Genomic DNA, 15,323 nt, shown 5'->3' with positions numbered 1-15,323 from the left:
CCGACTTTGGCTCAGGTCACAATCTCACATTCGGTGGGTTCGAGCCCCGCGTTGGGCTCTGTGCTGACCTGCTTCGGATTCCGCTCGGGCCGCTCTCTCTTTGCCACCCCCCCCCCCCCCCCCCCGCCGCTCATATTCTGTCTCTGCCTCAAAAATAAACATTTTTTTTAAAAACTGAAACAAAGACTGAGTTGTACCGTGTCCCACCACTACTGTTACCTTCCTAACACAGTCAAGACACTTAGAACAGGGAGCCGAGCAAGCCAGTGCCATGGAGCTCGGCGCTTTTGAGTGACAACTGCTTCTCTGCTAAGGGCCGGGTGTGTGTGTCCCCATTCAGCTACATTCAGGCGCCAGTCCAGCCGTGGACCATTTCCTGTGTCAGTGGTGCTCAACTTTGTTCTAGCTGCCAAATCCTCATATGCTGGGGCTTTAAAAGACAAAAAGGGAAGCGGGCAGGGGAGAGTTGAGCCCCGGGGAGAGGTCACTGAGACAGCTGTTCTGAAAAACCAAACAGCATCCGCGGGTTCCAAATGGTGCAAACGCTCTTTCAGTGCCTCCGCGCCGCTGTGAGAGTAACAACTTGTAAATTGCATTTCGGAAGTGACACTTGTTCCGCTGTAGTTTCTGTGTGGCTGTCCCTTCTCCAGAGGCCTTCTGCCCTTGATTCCAAGGTCTGCCAGCCTTGCCTTTGGCCCGTGTCCCTGAAAAACTCAAAATCAGTTTCTAGGGCAGTGAAGATATAAGTAAATTTTTCTCTTTTTTTTATTTTTATTTTTGTGTTTAATTTTTCTTCATCTTTATTTATTTTTGAGAGAGAGAGAGAGAGACATTGTGCGAGCAGGGGAGGAACAGAGAGAGAGGGAGACACAGAATCCGAAGCAAGGCTCCAGGCTCTGAGCTGTCAGCACAGAGCCCGACGCGGGGCTCGAACTCACGAACCATGAGATCGTGACCTGAGCCGAAGTTGGATGCTCCACCGACTGAGCAACCCAGGTGCCCCTTTGTTTTTTTATTTTAGTGAGAGACAGAGAGAGACAGAGAGAGAGCACACATGAGGGGAGAGGGGCAGAGGAAGAGAATCTTAAGCAGGCTCCACACTCAATGCAGAGCCCAATGCAGGGCTCAATCCCACAACCCTGGGGTCATGACCCGAACTGCCATCAAGAATTGGATGCTCAACCAACTGAGCCACCCAGACACCTAGAATTTTTCTCTTAAAAAAAAAAAAAATCCCTTAATTGCTATTACAATGTTTCTGAAATGATAGCAAACAATTTAAAAGCAAAATAAATAACAGCGGGCAGGGGCGCCTGGGTGGCTCAGTTGGTTAAGCGTCTGACTTTGGCTCAGGTCATGTTCTCACGGTTCGTGAGTTTGAGCCCCAGGTTGGGCTCTGTGCTGGCAGCTCGGAGCCTGGGGCCTGCTTTAGATTCTGTGTCTACCTCTCTCTCTGCCCCTCCCCACTACTCACGCTCTGTCTCTCTCTCTCTCTCTCAAAAATAAATAAAATATTTAAAAAATAACAGTAGTGCATTTACTAAGCAGAAGTAGGATAAAGAGAGCCCATACATGAAAGGAAGAAACATTTTGGTGGCCCATTTCTTCCTGTTTCTTATGCTTACAGTTTCCCTTGGCTAAGGACGGATCCACATAGTCCAGATTTCCAAGAACTTTTTTTTTTTAAATTTTTTTTTCAACGTTTTTTATTTATTTCTGGGACAGAGAGAGACAGAGCGTGAACGGGGGAGGGGCAGAGAGAGAGGGAGACACAGAATCGGAAGCAGGCTCCAGGCTCCGAGCCATCAGCCCAGAGCCTGACACGGGGCTCGAACCCACGGACCGCGAGATCGTGACCTGGCTGAAGTCGGACGCTTAACCGACTGCGCCACCCAGGCGGCCCTCCAAGAACTTTTCAGACTATCACCACCCATTTGTAGGGCACAAGAGTGCTGAGTATTTATGCTTCCTGTGGAACCCAAGGTTGTGATTTCAAACATAACCCAAATCCAGCAAGCATTCAAATGCTAAAACCCTTCCTACTGTTCTCACCAGCAAATGCTTATCTAAACCGAGAAGGGGTGTTTATCTCGAGCGTTAATTGAAAATATTAACCACAAAACCAGAAATCCTGGGTCTAATCCTCAAGAGCTTTCCAAGTGAAAACTTCTTCATCAAAAACGTGTCTTCCTCCAAAAGAGTATATTTCAACCCACAACGTTCAACAGGAGAGAGAGAGAATTGTACCAGGTACAGAGAGAGATTTATGTTAAGGATTTGGCTCAGGTAATTGTGGGGGGCTGGCAAATCCAATGTGTCCAGGGTATGCCAGCAGGATAGTTTCAGCCTTTAGCGGGAAGGCAGCCTGGAGGCTGAACTCCTTCCTTAGGGACCTCAATCTTTTCATGTAATGCCTTCAACTGAAGGTATTATAGAAGGTAATCTGATTTCCTCAAAGTCTGCTGATTTAAAGGTTAATCACATCTAAAAATGACCTCCTCCACAGAATCCAGACTTGCATGTGACCAAAAGCTGGGTACTGGGGACTAACCAAGTTACCATGCAAAATTAATCATCATAAGCATGAATCAAATCAAGCGCAGATATCTGTATGAATCTTTTCTAAATATTCCTCCTCTGGACATCGATCTCCTATGCCTATGCTATTTTTTTTTTTAACTAATGCTAACTTTATATCAATAGGTCATGGACATGAAGCTTTAAAAAAATAGCAGTGATGGGGCGCCTGGGTGGCTCAGTCGGTTGAGCGTCTGACTTCGGCTCAGGTCATGATCTCACAGCTTGTGAGTTCGAGCCCCGCCTCGGGCTCTGGGCTGACAGCTCAGAGCCTGCAGCCTGCTCAGATTCTGTGTCTCCCTCTCTCTGCCCCTAACCCACTTGCATTCTCTGTCTCTCTCAAAAATAAACATTAAAAAAAATAAAATGAAAAAAAATAGCAGTGATGGGGCTCTTCATGGCTCAGGCAGTTGGACGTCCAATTCCTGGTTTCGGCTCAGGTCATGATCTCATGGCTCAAGAGATTGAACCCTCTATGGGCTCTGTGCAGACAGTGCAGCCCCTGCTTGGGATTCTCTCTCTCCCTCTTTCTCTGCCTCTCTCTCACTCTCTCTCTCTCAAAATAAATAAATAAACTTAAAGACAAAAACAATACTGCAGTAGGCCTGTCACCCACAATGACCTTTTGACTGTGTTAAGAAAAATCAGGAAACTTCTTTGACTCTGTCCAACTAACAAAGTCAACAAATCTTGTTAATGTATCCCTACTGGTATTTTACTGACCATGTATCTATACCTCTTCCAGGAAATCTTTTTTTTTCTTAAGCTTATTTATTTTGAGAGAGAGAGAGAGGGAGGGAGAGACAGAATCTCAAGCAGGCTCCTTGCTGTCAGCACAGACCCCGATGCAGGGCTTGAACCTACAAACTGTGAGATCAAGACCTGAGCCAAAATCAAGAGTTAGACATTCAACCAACTGAGCCATCTAGGCGCCCTGTGGAAATCCTAAGTTTTTTAATTAAAAAAAAAATTTGTTTTTGGTCATGGCCCCTTTTGAGAAGCTTATGAAGACAATGGACTTTCTGCCCAGAAAATATGCCCAAACAGACACGCAGACGACATTTACCATCTGATTTCACAGATTCTGAAGCCCAGACATGCCTGATTGCCAAGTTCAGAATTCTTTAAAAATGTTCCCTGGGCATCCGCAGAGCAGGCACTGCAGGGATGCAGAGAAGAATGAGCCACGGCCCCACCCTCCAAAACTCAGTCTCAGGGGATCAGTAAGAACATGACGCTCTACATAGAAAGGCTGAACTGTGGGAAAGAGGGGGTGAGGAGTACCAAAGGGACCCCTAATTTAGGCTTGCGAGGTCCGAAAAGGCTGCCTCCCAAAGAGGTGCTGGGACACGTGGAATTCTGCCTGAGTCCTGCCTGGTGTTTCTGGCAGAGGGAAATGACGGGCAAGAGAGAGTGTGGATTGTTAGAGAAAATACTTTTCCGGATTGCTGATGGACAAGATGGGAGGTAGCAGGGTGAGGCTGGGGATAAATGAACGGGTGATGTCCTGATGCAGAAGGGCATGAACCAGGGGTCGGCACGTTCTTTCCGGGTTAGGGTGCGACAGTAACTGTTCTAGGCTTTTCCGGTCCTCTGGTCACCACGGTAACTTCTCACCGTGGCCTTTGTAGCACAAAGACCGCCATAGATAGATAATATGCAAATGAATAGTGTGAATGTGTTCCAATGAAACTTGAGACACGCTGAAATTGATTTAATTTTTAAATCCGCGGTCTTCGTTTATTTATTTGTTTTTCGCAGTTTTAGGGCCCCACAAAAATTGAGCAGAAAATCCAGAGAATTCCCAGACACCGCCTCAGCCCCACCCACCGGACGGTTTCCCCTATTCACATTTTGCATTAATGTGGGACGTGGGCTACAACCGATGAGTCACTGTTGACGCCCTGTTGTCACTGCAGGCCATGGTTTACATCAAGGTTCACTCTTGGGGTTGTATATTCTATGGGTTTTGACAAATGTATAATGCGAGTTACCTGCTATTACAGTATCCTATAGAATATTTTCATATAGAATAGTCTCACTGCCCTAAAAGCCCATGTATTCTATTTATCCCTCCCTTCCTTCCCTGAGCTGCTGGCAAGCCCTGATTTTTTACCATCTCCAAAGCTTTGCCTTTTCCGCAATGTCATACGGTTGGAACCCTACAGCAGGTGTCCTTTTCAGACAGGCTTCTGTCACTTGTTATGCACTTAAGGTTCCTCCAGATCTTTTCACGACTTCCTAACTCACTTATTTTCAGCACCGAATAATATCCCATTGTCCGAATGGACCACAGTTTATTTATCCGTTCACCTATCGAGGGACCTCTTGGTTGCTTCTAAGTTTTGGCAGTGAGGACTAAAGCCGCCATAAACATTCACGGGCAGCTTTTTAGGCGGACATGTTTCAACTCATTTGGGGAGACACCAAGGAGCACGACTGCTGAATCAGATGGGAAGACTACGTTTAGTTTTGTAAGAAACCGTCGAACTGTCTTCCAAAGTGGATGGACCATTGTGCACTCCCACCAGCGATGAATGAGAGTTCCTGGTTGCTCTATACCCTCACGAACATTTGGTGTTGTCAGTGTTTGGATGGTAGGCATTCTATTGCGTGTGTAGTGGTGCCTCATTGGTGGTTTTTGGTTTTGTTTTCATTTTTAAGTTTATTTATGTTGAAAGAGGGGGGAGTGAGAGAGGGAGCACAAGCATGGGGGAGGGACGGAGAGAAAGACAGAGGATCCCAAGCGGGCTCTGCACTGTCAGCGCGGAGCCCAATGGGGGGGGGGGGGGGGGGGGCTCGAACTCACAAACCGCGAGGTCATGATCTGAGCCAAAATCAGGAGTCAGACGCTTCACTGACTGATCCACCCAGGCGCCCTTCATTGCTGTTTTAATCTGTAACTCTCTTACAGCATATGATGCTGAAAGTCTTTTTATATGTTTATTTGCTATCTGTATATCTTTTTTGGTGAGGTACATCTGTTAAGATCTTTTACCCATTTTTAAATTCAATTGTTTGCTTCCTCATTGTTGAGTTTTAGGAGGTTTGTTTTTTTTTTTTTTGTCTATTTTGGATATGATGCACGTCATTTTCACATGTCGCATTCTTCTGATTTTTTCCCCAACAATTTAAAAATGTAAAAAATTATTGTCAGCTTGTGAGCTGTGACCACATATGACCACGAAAGCACGGGGTGAGACTGATTCAACCCACAGGCCGTCATTTGCCCACCTCTGCCTTAGAAGTTTGGACTTTCTTCTTAGAGCCACAGGGGATTCATTGAATGTCACATGCAGTAAAGAGGTGTGGCCAAGTATACACTTTATCGCTCGGCCTCTAATGAAGCAAGGGCAGGAGTAGGGGGTGCGAGGGAGCCTGCAACAAAGACACCTGTTAGGAGTCTGTTGCAATGATCCAGGTGACGGATGGTGATGGCTTACATTTAAAAAGTCTTGACGCAGGTGAGGAGCGCTGGGCAGCTGCCAGAGATGTTAAGGAAATAAGAGGGTTTGAAGCGGAGGGTATTGAAGAGAGGGGACCCGGGAATGATGCCTAGGTTTCTGACTCAGACAATGAAATGTTACGGCTGCCACTCACTGATTCGGAGAACACTGGAGAAGCGGTGAGGTTGGGTGGGAATATCTCAAGCGTGAGGGGCCTCGGGACATCCGTGAGAGGCTAGCCAGTTGCCTGCCGGTTGGAAATCCAGGAGAGACCCCAAGGGCTTTCAAATCACCAGCTGGTTCATTACAAAGCCACGGGAGTGGACGTTGGCAGAGAAGAAAAGGGAAGAAGGAAGGCGGCAGGAGGAAGACCAAGACTGATAAGATAAAGGGGAGAAGGGGATCTGGAAGGAACATTTAGAAAGCGGGCAGGAAACCAGGAGATAGAGAATGGGGTCACGGAAGCCGAGGGAAGCAGGTGTTTCCAGAAGGAGACAGATGCCACAAAGGGATGGCGTGAGGAGGGAAAAGTCGGGGCAATTCACATCACAGGCGGGGTACCGGAAACCAAAAAGCCACCTCCCACCCGCCATCAGGGAAGAAATATGCTTCGAGCTCTGTTTCTCCATGTGAATTCATTTGCGTTGACCAGCCAGCAAGAAAACGGAGGCTAAATAATCACAAAGCTGTCAGGTTGCTTAGTGTTCATTTGACACTGGAATCAAAAGGCACAGGGAAACTGTACCGAATGTCAAGGCTGCGTTGTTTTCATTAACTGCTTTTCCACTCACGTCCCGTGGAGCGAGCCCTCAATTGTGTCCTTACCCGCCCACTTCTGCAGTGTGATTTTCAGTGATATCCCCACCTGGCACATTCCCCAAACCCGGCTGTCATGCCTTTCCAGAAGTCCTGTGTTACCCAGTGTCCACTCAATAAATTCCTTTCCTACTAGGTCATCCAGGGTTTGTTTCTTTGCCCAGTGGCCATGGTATGAACATATAAGAACACTGACTGATACGAGTTTCTGGAAAACTGCAGTATAAAAAAATCCCTAGACTTCTATTTCCATTGGGATAATTACAAAGCAACCTTCTAGTTCACGCGCAGTCTGTGTGTCATCCCAGAAGGGAAGACCGTGAGGGAGTGCCCGGGGTCACCCGGCCAAAAGTTACAGACCGGCTGGAGAGCCCAGGGCTGGCTGGCCACACTGTGACCAACCCTGATGCAGCCATGCCTGAAGCTCGGGTCAGTGGCTATCACTTATAACTCATCATTGTACAGTGCAGTGGCCATCTCCACTGTAGAGGACCAACACCAAAAGTTCTCCTCTGTAAGCTGGAGAAAAGCACAGAAGAATTTCTAGCACCTGCACTGAGAAAACCTACGTGCCTTTTCCGCTTTGGAATGCACATCCTCTATGCACTACTCTTAACGATGGGTATTGGTGAGCCTTAATAAGCAGCTGCTATGGCTGGTCCTTCTGGACTGAAACTTGGCTTGCTGTCCAAGCCCCGCCTGCTTCTAGACTTGGGATTCCAGGATAGAATTCAGTGCCCCATTTCTGAGTGTTTTCTCATCAATTCTTGTCGAATGGGTCTCATCTACTTTATACCACACTTCTCCTCTTCCTCTCTCCTGCCTCCATGACATCCCGACCCTCTGAACTGAGTCTGGCATTCTGGATTTGCAGCTGGCCTCCTGGTCATGAGCCCAGGTTCTCAGAGACCCTTCTCTGCCCATCCCCTGATGGAGTCGAACCTCCTGACTCAGTATTCCTTTGCTCTCCCCCATTTTCCTACCACCCCTCAAGGTAGGCACTTGCTGTTTGGCCTCGATCTGGAGTACAAGGTGTTAGCATTCTGTGCAAAGCACAAATTCCTGAGGCACTCAGAAGACTGATCCCGAGGAAGGCCGGTAGGTATTCAGGGCCACCAGCTAAAGTGGCGCCATCAAGTGGCCACGGTGTGAACAAGGGTTAGGATTCACGCCAACTTTGAAATTCTGTGGCTGGCAATTTACGTCACCCTATTTCCAACTTGCACACACTTTGGTCTATACTGTGTCTTGATTTGACCGGGGGAGTCATCCATGCATTCCAAAACAGTTTCCTGTGTACCTACTCTGCCAGGAACTGTGGTTGTCCCTCCAAGGCGGGAGCCAAACACAGTTTTAGGGGGGGAAAGACAGAAAAACACAAGTGGGGAAAGGGGGCACCCTGGTGGTTCAGTCAGTGGACTCTTGATTTCAGCTCAGTTCATGATCTTGAGGTTTCTTGAGATCGAGCCCCACATCTGGCTCCATGCTGACAGTGCATGGAGATTCCTCCGATTCTCTCTCTCTCTGCCTTTCCCCTACTCGTGCTTGCTCTCCTTCAAAAGAAATAAATAAACTTTAAAAAAAAAATTTTTTTAAATACAAATGGGGAGGGCGGGTAGAGAGTAGGCAGGGAGGCCTTCCCGAAGGAAGTGGCATCTAAGCTAACACAAGAAGAATGAGGAAGAGTTGGCTAAGATGGGGAAAGGGACGTTTTTCAGACAGGGAAAACATGGACAAAACATCCAGAGGTACAAGGGAACATTCTGGATGGCATCTAGAAAACCACAAGTAGTGCGAGTCACAGGAACCAGAAACTGTGCGAGGGGAACTGGTAAGAGGCATCTGAAGAGCTCGTGGCAAGGAGGCCAGCACACACACACACACACACACACACACACACACACACACACACAGTGTTTACTTGTGCCTGGAACGGCCGCCATGTTTTACACCTGCCAACTCAGCCCATCATCAGCACAAGGCAGTGCTGGTGCCATTGTCATTTCTGACCTACAGACGAGCAATCTGAGGCCCGGAGAAGCTAAGGAGCTTGCCCACATCATATGGGCAGGAAGAGGCAGAGCTGGGGTGTGAACCAGAACCCTGAGCCCGGCCGGTGCCCTTGAGCTTTCGCCTGAGAGCCACTGAGGATCCGGAAAGAGGAGCCGGATCAGGCATGCTTTACGGAGAGCACAGGATGCGTGTTCTCTGATGCCAACGGCAAGGCTGAAAGCAAGGATGTCTGGGAGTTAACACTCGAAGAAGATGCCAATGCACATCGGCCAGTCCAGGAAGCAAGGGGACAACAGCATGGGACGGGATTAAGGTCAATTGCCAGGTTTCCAAGAAGGGAGGGAGGTGCTGACAGGACACCAGCCAAGGCTGCAGGAGGAAAGGGCATGGGGATTGCACTTGGCTGTGACTGCCCAGGGCCTGACACCAACTTGTCTTTTCAGACTGTCCTCTCATCTTTTCAGACTTACCTGCCTGCACTTACCCTAGATGCCCACCTGACTAGAACCTACTTGCTTTTTTCTTTTTTTTTTTTTAAATTTATTTACATTTGAGAGACAGAGAGAGACAGAGAGAGGGAGACAGAGGATCCGAAGCAGGGCCCGTGCTGTCAGCACAGAACCTGATGCGGGGCTTGAACTCACAAACCGTGAGATCATGACCCGAGCCCCAGTCAGATGCTTAACAGACTGGGCCACCCAGGCAGCCCTAGAACCTCCTTTCTTATGTAAACCCAGACACGTTCTCAAAAGGACCAAAGGAGCATTGTAATAAATATATGCTTGTATAATAAAATTAGACTAAAACATAAATAAGAATAAAGAGCAAAATCAGAAATAAAAACATAAACAAGCAGAAATCAAGCTGGGGGGGGGCAGGAAAACGAAACACAAATATTCAAGCTGTAAGGTTTTGCTACTGTGGCTTCAGTTAAGTTCAAGTTTGATGCTAAGCTTCCCAACAAGGTGAAAAGAGAGACAAGGCCATTCACACGGTTGGAATTGATAGAAAAGAGGAAATACACCCATCTGTCAAGAAGGCTTTTGGGGCCCTGGGCTAGCGAAGCTCTGACAAGGGTTTTCAAACTGGGCGGCTCTCTGGTTCCTTACCGGCCCCTCCCCTCTCCCCCCCCCCCCCCCACCTGTGTTTAGGTCATTGGACCCTCTGGCTTCCAGGCACAGAGCTAACAGTCAAAATCCTGCCCAAAGGTCAAAGCCCAACTTCGATAGTTTGTTGCCCACGGAGATGTCTCTTTCCTCCCTGGTTAGACGTTCTTCCCTCATTCGTTTCCCTGCCTCGTTTTCACGAATTCCGTAGCACCCATCACCTTCTACCACATGCTAGAATTCAGCACGCACACGACTTCTCTCGTCGAGGCGGTATTGCCTCTCGGTTGGAGGGACAAGCCTGGAGTCCGCCTCCCTGGGTTCCACCTTTGCCACTCACCAGCTGCGTGACCTTCGGCAAGTCACCTAATCCCCCTGTGCCCCAGTTTTCTCATCTGTAAAATACTGTCCTTGTTCTCTTAGTACGGTTCTCGGCACGTGGTGAAACCATTAGCGTCTTCGTAACGGTCTCTCCTAGGGCTGAGTCGTCCGGTGCAATAGCCACTAGCCACAGGGGACTCTTGAAACCAGTATCAGTTACAATTAGAGGGTAAAAAAAAATCAGTCCTCATTTCAACTGCCACATGTGGCTGGTGGCCCCCATTTGGGACAGCACAGATAGAGAACATTTCCCTTATCACCAAAGTTCTCCTGGACTGTGCCGGTCTACAGCAGGGATTGGCATGTCTTTTCTGAAGAGGGCCGGACAGTAATTATTTTAGGCTTTGCAGACCTACGGCCTCTGTCGCAGCTACTCAACCCCATCGACATAGCACGAAAGCAGCTATAAACCGTGCATAAATGCATAAACGCATGGGCATGGCTGTGTTCCATAAAACTTTATAGGCACTTAAAATTGAATCGCAGTAATTTTCACAGTTCACAAGATACTGTTTTTTCAATCACTTAAATATGTAAAAAAAAAAAAAAAGTCATTCTTAGCTTATAAGCTCTACAAAAACAACAGGTGGACCGTAGTTTGCCAACCCCTGATCTTAAGTATCAGCCCCTTCTAGACAAAACCCCCATCTTACTCACAGCTCCGTATCCTGAAATACCCATTATCGAGAGCCCGTTCTGGCAGGCTCCTGGTATACATTGGGAGAGTCACGCATAGGTCACAGTGTACTGTTAAGAGGGCACAGACTAGAGTCAGCGGAACAATGGCCCCCAAAGATGTCCCTCATGCCACTCCCCATCACCTACGATCTGTTATATTACATGGCAAAGGGTAATTAACATTGAAGATGGAATTAGGTTGCTAATCAGACGACCTTCGGAGAGGGAGGTTATCCTAGATCATCTGGCTGGCCCCAATGTTATCACGAGGGGCCTTGAACCTGGAAAAGGGAAGCAGTAGAGCCAGTGTCCAAGGAATGTGATATGAGAAAAGACCGAACCAGCCACTGCTGACCGGGAAAGGGGACGGCGGCCATGAGTCAAGGAATGGGTAGCCTCTAGACAACAGAAAAAGAAGGAAAATTCTTCCCTGGAGCCTCCAGAAAGGAACCCAGTCCTACCAACACCTTGATTTCAACCTAGTGAGACCCACTTGAGACTTCTGATCTCCGGAGCTCCCGTTAATGAATTTTTGTTGCTTTAAGACGCTAAGTGTGTGGGGCGCCTGGGTGGCTCAGTCGGCTAAGCGTCCGACTTCAGCTCAGGTCACGATCTCGCGGTTTGTGAGTTCGAGCCCCGCTTCGGGCTCGGTGCTGACAGCTCAGAGCCTGGAGCCTGTTTCGGATTCTGTGTCTCCCTCTCTCTCTGACCCACCCCGTTCGTGCTCTATCTCTCTCTGTCTCAAAAATAAATAAACGTTAAAAAATAAAAATAAAAAAAAGACACTAAGTTTGTGGCAATTTGTTACAGATGCAACAGGAAATTAACATACACGCTAACAGAACAGAGAGCGAACAAACGTGCTGGGTAGATGAACACGAGAGAACCAGGTACAATGTACAACGTTAGCACCAGCGGCCCCAGTAAACGGAATAAATGAGAAATGAGGCCCAGCGGGTAACTGGCATCATACGATCTCTGTCCTTCTGAAATAGGCTTATTTCACTTAGCTTGTAAAAGTCCACTTAGGTGAGCTATCTCAAACGGTTAAACTCCTAGAAGCATAGAGTGGTGGCTGCCCCCAGGGCTGGAGGAGGGGGACATGAGGAGATACTGCTTGATGAGTATAAAGTTTCTATCCTGCAAAAGGGATAAGTTCTAGAGATCTGGTGCACAAACAACATCGTGCCTGTTGTCCACGTGGTACTGTGCCCTTTAAGATGTATTCAGAGGGTAGATCGCGAGTTAACCACGCTTACCACCCACACATATCCACGAGGACGCTTTGGCAGGTGATGGATATGTTGACTGCCTCGATTGTGGTGGTAACATTACAGGTATATGTGGATGTCCGAATCCATCAGATTGTGTATATAAAGCACGTGTAGTTTTGTGGGGATTTTTGGTATCAACTGTACTTTAATAAAAACTCTTTTTTAAAAAAGGGAAAAAGAGCTCAGGCAGGGACAGAGGCGCAGAGGGTGAAGACCATGGTGGGTTGAGGAACCTGCAAGAAATCTGAGATATGCGGCGCCTGGGGGGGAGGGGGGGGCTCAGTCAGCTAAGCATCTCATTTCAGCTCAGGTCGTGATCTCGCGGTTCCTGGGTTCAAGCCCCGCGTCGGGCTCTGTGCTGACAGCTCAGAGCCTGGAGCCTGCTTTGGATTCTGTGTCTCCCTCTCTCTCTGCCCCTTCCCCCCTCGAAAACAAATAAACATTAAAAGAAAAAAGAAATCTGAGATCGCAGGAGAGCACAGTAGGAGGGGAAGGGTAAGAAGTGAAAGGAAAGGTAGGCGGGGGCCACACCGGGCAGGACCTGAGTCCTGCTAAGAAGCCTTTCCTTGTCTGCTACAATCCCAGGTATTACCACCTAACAAATTAACCCAACATGTAAAGCAACCATCACTGTATTTTCTCTCGTGACTTTGTGGATCAGGAATTTTCAGCAGAACTCAGTTGGGCGATTCTTCCGCTCCATGCGGTATCGACTGGGGTGGTATTCGGCCAGAGAATGGGCTGGTCTCAAGGGTTCATATGGTTTCCCCCACATGTCTGCTGCCATGGTGGGAAGGACTAAATGAATGGATCCCGCTGGGGCTGTTGGCTGGGGTACTTTTGTCATGGAGGTCTCGAGATGCCGGGTTTCATCCATGATGGCCCCAGAGCTCCCAAAGGGAGAGCTGAGACCACCACACAAAAGCTGACCAGCTTCTTGTGACCTAACCCTGAAGGCCCAAACATTATTCCTGCCACGTTGTCTTGGTCAAACAAATGACTTCAACCCATCCAGACAGATCCAAAGGGAAGGGCATTGAACCTGACTTCTCAGTGAAGGAGCACCAAAGTTCTTTGGCCACCTTGAATCTGCCACACTAGAAACAGGGGGGCCAGTAAAGGGCTTTTGGTGGGAGGGAACTAAGTGGATTTTTTTTTTCCAAGAGAGAGAACAGAGCGAGCACAGGTGGAAGAGGAGCAGAAAGAAAAATCTCGAGCAGAACCCGACGTGGGACTCGATCCCACAAACCGAGAGATCATCACCTGAGCTGAAACCGTGAGTCAGACGCTTAACCTGAGCCACCCAGGTGTCCCATAGTAAGAATGCTTTAAAAATCCACAGAGTTTGGGGCACCTGAGTGGCTTAGTCAGTTAAGCATCTGCCTCTTGATTTTGGCTCAGATCATGATCTCTTGGTTTGTGGGATCGAGCCCCGCATCAGGCGCTCTCTTCTCTCTTTCTCTCTCTCTCTCTCTCTCTCTCTCTGCCCCTCCCCGGCTCACAGGCACATGCACTCTCGCTCTCTCTCAAAATAAATAAACATTTAAAAAATATTTTTAAAAAGTTCTTATATGGAAAAATGCAAAACAAATTTAAAATCATCCACAACCCTACCACCAAGAAAATATCGCACAACGTTATGAAGAATTCCCCGTCGATATTTTTGATGTTCGTTCTCTTCAAACTCTCCATATATTTTTGTACTTTTCCACTGAACGACATTAAATAGGAAATGGACATCATGAATTTGCAGGTTGAAACACCACTTTGGCATCAGTGCAGAAAGTAGCCTGGCCGGGAGACCCGTGGGACAGCTAATGACATAATGGAGGCAGTGACCCCCTCAAGGCTACTGCAAGGGTTTCTCCCCACTTACTTTTTCTGATATGGACAATTGTGACTTTAAAAAATATTACGTAAAGTGCTTCTTCACAACTACAAGTTCAAGACCAAAACAGGCTGGGGAAGCAGCCTTGTGAAAATTTCTCTCTCGCTCCCACCACACATCTCCACCAGATGGCCTGAAATTTGGTTGCCTGCTCTCTTCACACAGGGTTTTAAAAGACTCGGGTTTTAAAACGTGACCTCTTTGTAGAAGATTGTGGCAGAAGGAAATAGATGTTGGGGAAGCACCTGCTGGCTCTTTAAGATTCTGCCGAGGAGGGACACCTGCCAGTCCGTCTTGCAATTCGGTCAAAGCCGATCACAGGCCAACGAGGTTGCACGTGGGGCCGAGAAGCGTTGCCAGGACCCACAGCCCCTGGGAGCTGGCTGCTGTCAGCCTCTGATCTGAGCCCTTCTGCCATCCTGCTCGTGCATTTCTGCAGCCACACTGACGTCCTCGACTGGTGCTCCAGTAAGTCAAGTTCACCTCCGCCTCAGGCTGGTTCTTCCCTCCACTGAACAGAGTGACTTCTCAGACAGCCTAGGGGTTTGCTGTCCCACCTCCTTCAGACCTGTGCTCAAATGCCTCCTGACCCCTCATATTCTCGCTTACTCCGTATTTATCACTATATGACATATTATATATATCTTACTAGTTTGTTTATTCTGTCTCCCTCTCTCTAATACACACACGTACACACACACACACACACACACACACACACAGAAATGTAAGCTTCAGGGACGCCTGGCTGGTGCATTCAGCAGAGCATGCAACTCTTGATCTTGGGGTTGTGAGTTTGAGCCCCACGTGTGGTGTGGAGTTTACTTAAAAAAACAAAAAATTAAAACAAACAAAAAAGGAATGTAAGCTTCGTGAGACCCAGGTTTTCATTCTGATCACTGTAATGCCTCCAATACCCAGAACAGTATCTCACATATGAAAGGTGCTAAAATATATATATTTGAATGCTTCAATGATGAATGGATGAATATTAGATTACTAGCACAAGAGAAAGTCAGAAAATGTTGACTTAAATTATAACTACATGCCTCTTACTGCATAGCATAGTGTTGGTCTAAATAAATATTGATGAACTAATTTGGTGACCTTCATGTGAAGGCTCCAGAATGTAGAATTGTACCTG

This window comes from Prionailurus viverrinus, chromosome E1 (genome assembly GCF_022837055.1).
Source record: "Prionailurus viverrinus isolate Anna chromosome E1, UM_Priviv_1.0, whole genome shotgun sequence".
Taxonomy (NCBI): Eukaryota; Metazoa; Chordata; class Mammalia; order Carnivora; family Felidae; genus Prionailurus; species Prionailurus viverrinus.
The sequence above is the reverse complement of the archived record's forward strand: the minus strand, read 5'-3'. Positions refer to the sequence as shown.